The sequence below is a fragment of the Echinops telfairi genome, unplaced genomic scaffold (genome assembly GCF_000313985.2).
Source record: "Echinops telfairi isolate 266 unplaced genomic scaffold, ASM31398v2 ScPeMD7_7429;HRSCAF=8467, whole genome shotgun sequence".
NCBI lineage: Eukaryota > Metazoa > Chordata > Mammalia > Afrosoricida > Tenrecidae > Echinops > Echinops telfairi.
In genome coordinates this window covers 1,096,126-1,104,239 of record NW_022111329.1, presented here as the reverse complement: position 1 = coordinate 1,104,239, position 8,114 = coordinate 1,096,126, and the positions used below count along the sequence as shown (strand labels likewise).

At 37.5% G+C, this 8,114-nt stretch overlaps 1 pseudogene; it reads left to right on the top strand.

The window, feature by feature from the left end:
• The first annotated feature begins 2,783 nt into the window (after window positions 1-2,783).
• Window positions 2,784-4,822, top strand: LOC101654053 (annotated as a pseudogene).
• The last annotated feature ends 3,292 nt before the right edge of the window (window positions 4,823-8,114 follow it).

Here is an 8,114-nt window from a genome sequence, read left to right as displayed (position 1 = left end):
TTACACAATTGATGTGTGTATGGATTGGGATAACAGTTGTATGAGCCCCAAATAAAATGATTTTTTTAAAAGAAAAAAAAATAAAATAAAAAATAAATCAATAAAAGAAAAAAATTGAAACATATACCAGCAAAATTGTCCCTCAAATATAATCATGAAATTAGAACAATTTAAGGTAGACAGAAATCGATGGAACTTATGAAAACAAGACCAACCTTTCAAAAAAAATAAAGGAAATTCTTCAGATCAAAAAGTAACAATGGCAGACAATAGCCTGGCACACATGACAACACCACCTAGATGTCAACCCAGATACAGAATTGGACAAAGTAAGCCAACCCTCCAAGACTCAAAATAGGGAACTAGTGATATAACTTTGTGATAAAGACAATTACAAAGTAAAAAGAGGGAATAGGGTACTTCTACAACGTCCTAATGGGGAAGAATTAAAGTAGATTTAACTCAAGTGAAAAGGAGGAGAGAAAAGTGATGAAAATTGAAAGGCACATGGAAACAACTAGTCCAATGGACTAACAGACCATAAAAACACCAGTCTCCACACGCGTGAGACCAGAACTAGATTGTGCCTGGGTACCACTACCAACTGCTCTGAAAGAGAGCACATTAAAAGATCCCTAGATATAGTGAGAATAAAACGTGCAGCAAACTTCAAAATCATAAAAATAACAGGTTCAGACTTGCATATGATGGATCGAACCGTTGTATTATATTATACTTGGTCTTGACCCAACTTGAATTTGCTCTACGTTGAAGTATTTCTCACGTACGTGTTCAATGACAAAAATTTCTTCTCTAGCTGTTTAAGTATTGATGGTGGCCTTTACTTTCTTACTTTATTTGTATTTTCATCTTTATATTATTATTATAAGTCTCTTCTTGAGGTTTTGTTGTTTTGTTTTTTATTGTTTCTGTTGGGTTTCCAAGTCTGTGATGTACAGGAAGAGTGGATGCATAGAGACAAAAATTAATTCAATGGTTTATCCAGAACAAGGCCAGGTTGGGTGTGGGTGTGGAGATTTGAGAACCAAGAAATGAATGCAAGTGTGGGGAGGGAGCACTGTAATTGATTGTGATGATGTCTATACAACCCCTTTTCAAAACAACTTAATTATGGAAGTGTATGACATGTGAATGCTTTATCAAGAAAACTACTAAAAGGGAACCGATTACAAGGAACTATATGTGACCTCCTCCCTGGGGACGGACAACAGAAAATGGGTGAAGGGAGACATCGGACAGGGCAAGATATGACCAAATAATAATTTATAAATTATCAAGGGCCCATGAGGGAGGGAGGAGCAGGGAGGGAGGGCAAAAATGAGGACTTAATGCTGGGGGCTTAAGTGGAGAGCAAATGTTTTGAGAATGATGAGGGCAATGAATGTACAAATGTGCTTTACACAATTGATGTATGTATGGATTGTGATAAGAGTTGTATGAGCCCCTAATAAAATGATTTAGAAAAAAGAAAAAGAAAACTACTAAAAAATTTTTAAAAGAAACCAAACTTGACCAATGGTTTCCATGTGTGAAGGAATAAGAGTTTTGCTTAAGGACATTCAGTTTATGTTAATGGTGGTGGAATGATTTGGAAAAGGATATGAATAATAGTTGTACAACACAAAGAGTATAATCAATTGCACTGAATTATACACGTAGAAATTGTTGAATTTAAGAATATTTTGTTGTGTATATTTTTGCCATAATTTTAAAATAATAATTACATGAATAGCAATGAGTACAAGTAAGAGGAAAGTTTTATACAATTGATTGTGGTGATGATTATACAACTCTTCTTGATAAGATTGAATTGTATAACATGGGGATAAAGTGCCAATAAAACTGTTTTTTAAAAGTCTATAGCAAGCAATATCCTACATTTTAAGACAAATATTCTTTTATTTCTGTTAAATGGGACATACAATTGTTCCCTATGCAGCCAACTTTTACATATAACTGTAATTTTATTTCACTTTAACAAAACACAGATGGTAAAAAGACAACATTGTGAAGATATAATTACAATAATAAATAAAATAATGTTTTAAAAATACTAGGTTCACTGATCAGATAAAAACTAGCAGAACCCTCAGAACTATGGCCTTTAGTCACCCCTCATGTCTAGAACTGAACTAGAACCCAGTTCAATTTTTACTCAAATAATAGATCTACAACACTAGAGAAGTATACACACTTTAAGATAAATATCCATTTAAAATAAAAAGGGCAGCCTTGACCTGAGGACAAATTTCAGAAGGATTGTAAAGGAGAAATGGAAACAGGAAACACTGGGAGGAAGTGGGACAGGTGATGTTACATTGAGTAGATTGCTATCAGTAAGGTGTATGAATTGCTATATGTAAAATAAATTATCTACTCTAGAAATCTTGACCTAATTCACAATAAAAAGTTAAAAAGACAAGCAAGCAGGAAAAAAGGAAGAGAGCAAACAATATGTCACCTTGGGCTAATCTGCTACCCAAGGCCTGTTTAAAGTGTTAAAAAGCAAAAATGTCATTTTGAAGTAAGTCTATGATGTGCCTGATTCGTAACATTTTCAATCACCTCATCTGTACATGAAAGCTGGTCAATGAATATGGAAGACTGAAGATGAACTTTGAATAACAGTATTGGTGAGCAATATTAAGTATACTTTAGACATCTAGATGAATGGACAAATCTGTCTTGGAAGAAGTATAGCCAGGATGCTCCTTAGAAGGGAGAATGGAGCACACTGGATTCAGCGACTCAGGAATTCCAAAATGCAGAGCTCCAACTCTAGATCTGTGCACTTGAGTGAATGGCAGAAGAATTATTGTGGAATCACAACTGGCATATGTTCTTCAGGACAGAAGGCAGATGCATACCATGCCCAGATACTGCGCGTTCAGTATGCATGGGCAAACTCAGAGGTCTCCCAAGTCTGGGCTACCAAACTGTTCAAAAAATACGCTGAGAAATATTCTACAATTATTGATTCTGACAACGTTGAAACTGGCTTAAATAATTATGCAGAAAACATTTTAACTTTGACAACATCTCAGCAAGCTGACAGTGACAAGTGGCAGTCTGTATTGACAATAAGTAATTTTCAATTATCAAAATGAGTAATGTACAAGAGATGATGTAAGCTGGCAAAACATTCAAAGACTCTCTATTGGCATCTGCTGACTCATTGGTAGTAATCTGTAAGGAGGCTAGTGCCTTTGATTTTCCAAAATTTATTGTGTATGGTTTTGGAGACAATACACTTTCAACTACCACAAGTCACAGTACAGACAGGGCCCAAGCCAGCCCAGAATATGTAAGTTCTTTAGAGTATCCTCAGAATACACAAGCACTGGTGGTGACTAACACTCGTAAAACTTGTCTTGCATTCTCAGTGCCTTTAGGTGAATCAGCCACTACAAAATCCCATGCCATACAATTATTTGGAAATTTCAAAAAGGAAAGCCATGGCTCTCCAAAAGCCAACATGGGACTAAATATGTTCTCATCTAACCAGTCTTGTTTGCCTTCTGGCTGTCAAAATTCCCAGGAAAAGAAGGCTTTTTATAGTGTTGGTACCAGTTGCAGTGATACACTTTCCAATCCAATTCTGAATAAGGTTTTTACTAAAATTAAAGATAATTGCCAGAGAGAGGAAAACAGCATGCCTACTTTTAAAACTGTTAAAGAACAATTATGGGTTGATGAGCAAAAAAAGTACCAACCTCAGCGGGCATCAGGACCTTCATATGGGCAGTGTAAAAAAGTCTCTGGGAGCTGGTTGATCTTAAGGAATATTTGGAAAATTTGTTCCTCCTGTACCCAAGCCAGATGGGGGAGATAAGAATAGTGGGATGCAGTACAAATCTTATGGGGCAGGACCTACAGAATCAGCATATCCAGTTGATGAACATTTGAAGAACCTGGAGCCAGAGATGATTGAACTTATTAAGAATGAGATTATGGATCATGGACCTCCAATAAATTGGGAGGACATAGCAGTAGAATTTGCCAAAACCATAATAAAGGAGATAGTTGTGTGGCCCATGCTGAGACCAGACATCTTTACTGATTTATGGGGGCGTCCTAAAGGAACTCTGCTCTTTGGTCCTCCTGGGACTGGTAAAACTCTAATTGGCAAGTGCATTGTGAGTCAGTCTGGGGCTACATTCTTCAGCATTTCTGCTTCATCTTTGACTTCTAAATAGGTGGATGAGGGAGGAAAATGGTTCGTGCATTGTTTGCTGTTGCAAAGGTGCCAGCAACCAGCTGTGATATTTATTGATGAAATTGATTCCCTGTTATCTCAAAGGGGAGATAGTTAGCATGAATCTTCTTGAAGGATAAAAACCGAATTTTCAGTTCAATTAGATGGAGCAACCACATCCTCTGAAGATCGGAGTCTCACGGTAGGAGCAATCAATCAGCCACAAGAAATTGATGAGGCTGCCCAGAGAAGATTGGTGAAATGACTTTATATTCCTCTCCCAGAAACTTCAGCCAGAAAATAGATAGTACAGTCAATCTGATGTCCAAGGAGCAATGTTGTCTTATGGAAGAAGAGATTGAACTGGTCTTGCAGCAATCTGATGGATTTTTCTGAGGCAGATATGACACAGCTTTGCAGAGAAGCTTCTCTGGGTTCGATTCACAGTTTACAAACTGTTGACATTGCCACAATAATAGCAGATCAAGTCCAACCCATAGCTTACACTGATTTTGAAAATCCCTTTACAACTGTTCAATCCAGTGTGTCTTAAAAGATTTCGAACTCTATGAAAATTAGAACAAAATGTTTGGCTGTGGAAAATGAATGGTACAGTTGCAATGAAAGGGTGGCACCTTTCTGATGACTTTTTTTTTTTCTTTTTTTTTAGCATTGGCTACTGGGAATTTATCAGTTGCATATTTTAGTGTATATTATAGGTTCTGTACCTCAAATCCTGAAATACAATGAAATAACAATTGCTTACATTTTATAATTGTGTGACATAATCCATATTAAATAAGTTTTACTTACCTTCTAGTCTTTACTTGATGTATAAACTTTTATGCAAAATGGATATGAACTTGTTGGGTCTTGTTTCTATGAGGTACTTGTTTAAAGATGCTTAATATGTAATATGTGCTCAAATTTAAATTAAGAGTAAGTTTGCATTTGTAAAAAAAAAAGAAGGGAGGATGATGAGACTTGCTGACATATACTTTGGACATGTTATCAAGAGGGGCCAATCATGAAGAAGGACATCATAATTGGCAAAGTAAAGAGTCAGCAGAAAGAGGAAGACTACAGTGAAGTAAAATTACTTGGTATAGGTCTTCTAATCATAGTCTGCAACTCCCACCAAATGACTGAGTGGGAGCATGTACTCTAACTCTGACATTAGTCAGGGTCACCTTTATGCTCTGTAGAAAAGTGAGCCATTCAGAAGCAGGAACAGAGAATCCCATGACAATCCAGAAAACAGAGCCACCATCCAAGTGTGTGCACTCTGCCTAAAGGGGTAGAGACAGGAGAGGCAGCAGAGGTCACAGTACTTAGTTGGTGAGACAAAGAAGAGGTCCTACAGTGAGACCATGAAACACAGCACTGGGCTTCCAGGCCAAAACAAGCTGTGGGCCTTCCTGTAGCAGCGTGGCTTGCAGAATGGGGTTCACTTTAGGCATTTATCAGCATTAGAGGAACAGTGTAGCACTAACCCAACCAGGGCAGGAGCCTCAGGGGTGCATGACTGCGAGGGTGAGGATGAGAGACTTACTGCATAGTTGAGAAGAGTCACTACTGTAGAAAAAAGATTATATCCTTACAATGTATTCTGAGCCAGCCCTGTGGTAGCCTGCTAACTTCCCTAATAAACCTTCATATTTGTGAGTATTGTCTGTGAGATTTGTGTAACCATTACAAAGTTCACTGAACCCAGCAAAGAAGTAGAGGGCCTGCGAGAGACTGTTGTTGTCAGAATAAGATAAGGAAAGATGAAGGGTGAAAGCATGTCTGACCGCGCCTCATAGGAATCATACTTGGCAGGTGATCTCATAGGAATCATCCTTTGCTCCCCACTTGTGTAGTGAGAAGAGGTCAGACACGCAACCCTCACACCCTTTCCTTCAAGACATTCTCCAAGATGGACTGACACAGGAAATGCAACAATGGATTCAAACATAGCTGCAATTGTGAGGATGGTTCAGGATCAGGTCGTGTTTTGTTCTGTTGCATAAGTATGTAAGGCCACTCTTAGAAGGAACCTTCTAACAGCAGCTAATAGCAACGTTTGCACATTTTATCCCCAATATGTTACATTTATAAAAAGCTTACAAAAGCTTACTTCTTAGCCGGAGGGAGGAGTGGGGGAGGATTTGTGTTTATTTCAGTGATCTTTTTCTTAAACTCCAAACACAAAACTTCCAAATCACCAAGTTGGTTCTAAACTTTATAATAATAACAAAGATAATAACTTCATTTATAATAAACACATTATTTAATTTAGTGCTAGAAAATATGTGCTATTAAATTACTTCCATTTTCCAGAAAAGAAATAAAGCTACTTATCACATGTAATAAGTGACAATTGGGACTATTCTGATTTTAAAAGTCTGAATTCTTAATAACACTATCTTAGAGGACTTCAAAAGTTTATGGAAATTTTTCATTCTCCTTTAATTCCATCTTTCCACAAGTTTTAGAAGTCCCTCATATCGGTCTAATTGACTTCTAAACAAAATTTCTTAAATTACTGCAGGCTTTTAAAGCTCCAAAAACTTTCAGTATGTTCAGAGGTTCCCAAAATGCCTCTGTTCAGAGCACCCTCAATATCTCAGTAATTTTTTCATATGCACTCCAGATCAAAAGAAATACCTAACCATTACATTCATTGTAGTAAGGGTCAAACAACATAATAGCAGTACATTGCACGGTGTCCAACAGATATCACAGTGTTTTCTTCAAATGTTTAAAATATCCTGACCCTGTGAGCTCACCAAAATATCTGGAGCACCTCAGCAAATAGTTTATGAAACTTGGATCTAGCTAATCATTAAGAATAGTCAAGAAACATAAAGTGAGGCTGAACATAACAACTCAAACCAATTAAATCCAAGATGCCAGACTGGTCTAAAATCTGTGAGCGTTTTTCAGAAGCTGTAATCTTCAGCTTTAATGGTGCTACTATGATATGGGAAACGTTCTCATTATAATGTTAGACTGTGTTGCTCAGTTTGGGATTTAACCTTCTAAGCCATGAACCAAATTATTCTATTTCTTTATTTTTCAGAATGCAACAGAATTGTGATGGAGAAAAGGCTAAGAAAGTTGCTATGAGAGAAAAAATCTTTCATCAAAAATGCACCTACTCATCCTCCAAGAGTAGCAAGGATTATCACATGAGAATTTCACTGGGAAACCTTTACCCCATACACTTTCCAGCCCTGATCTTGACCCTTCCAGCTCTTTTTGTTCCCAAACTCAAAAGAACAGTGATTTGAAATGCTACAGGATGTACATCAGCCATTTTGGTGTTGTATGAATTAAAGAGGGCAGAATTAGGGGGTGGGAGGTTACAGAGATGAAAATACTGCCTTCATACGTGTGTCGACCAAGATGGAGAATACAGCATGAAACAGAAGCTTCCAGTCTGCTAGCTGCAAGGTAAGCAATTCAAAACCACCAGCGAGCTCCACAAGGGAAGGATGAGGCTTTCTACTCCTATGAATATTTTCGGGCTCAGAGACTCACAGGGACACTTCTACCATGCCTTCTTGGATGACTATGGGTCAGTGATGTCTCTAAGGTGAACCAAAAAGGTAAACCATACATCTAAGTTAAACCATAGATGCATGAATGGATTTGGGGCTTACACTTAACTAGCCCCAATCTAAGATCAGTTATAATATGGCCTTTCTTGATGCTCCACCTTATGAAAATATCACTAAAGATACAAGTGCCATAGCAAAATGTGGTGCAGAAACTAGATGGTGCCTGACTACCAGAAGGAATAGCTCCTGGGGTCTTAAAGGCTTGCTTTCAAACAAGCAGCCATCTAAATGAGGAGTCCACATGGAAGAAGCACACCAACCCGTGTGATCCAAGGATTGTAAATAATATAATC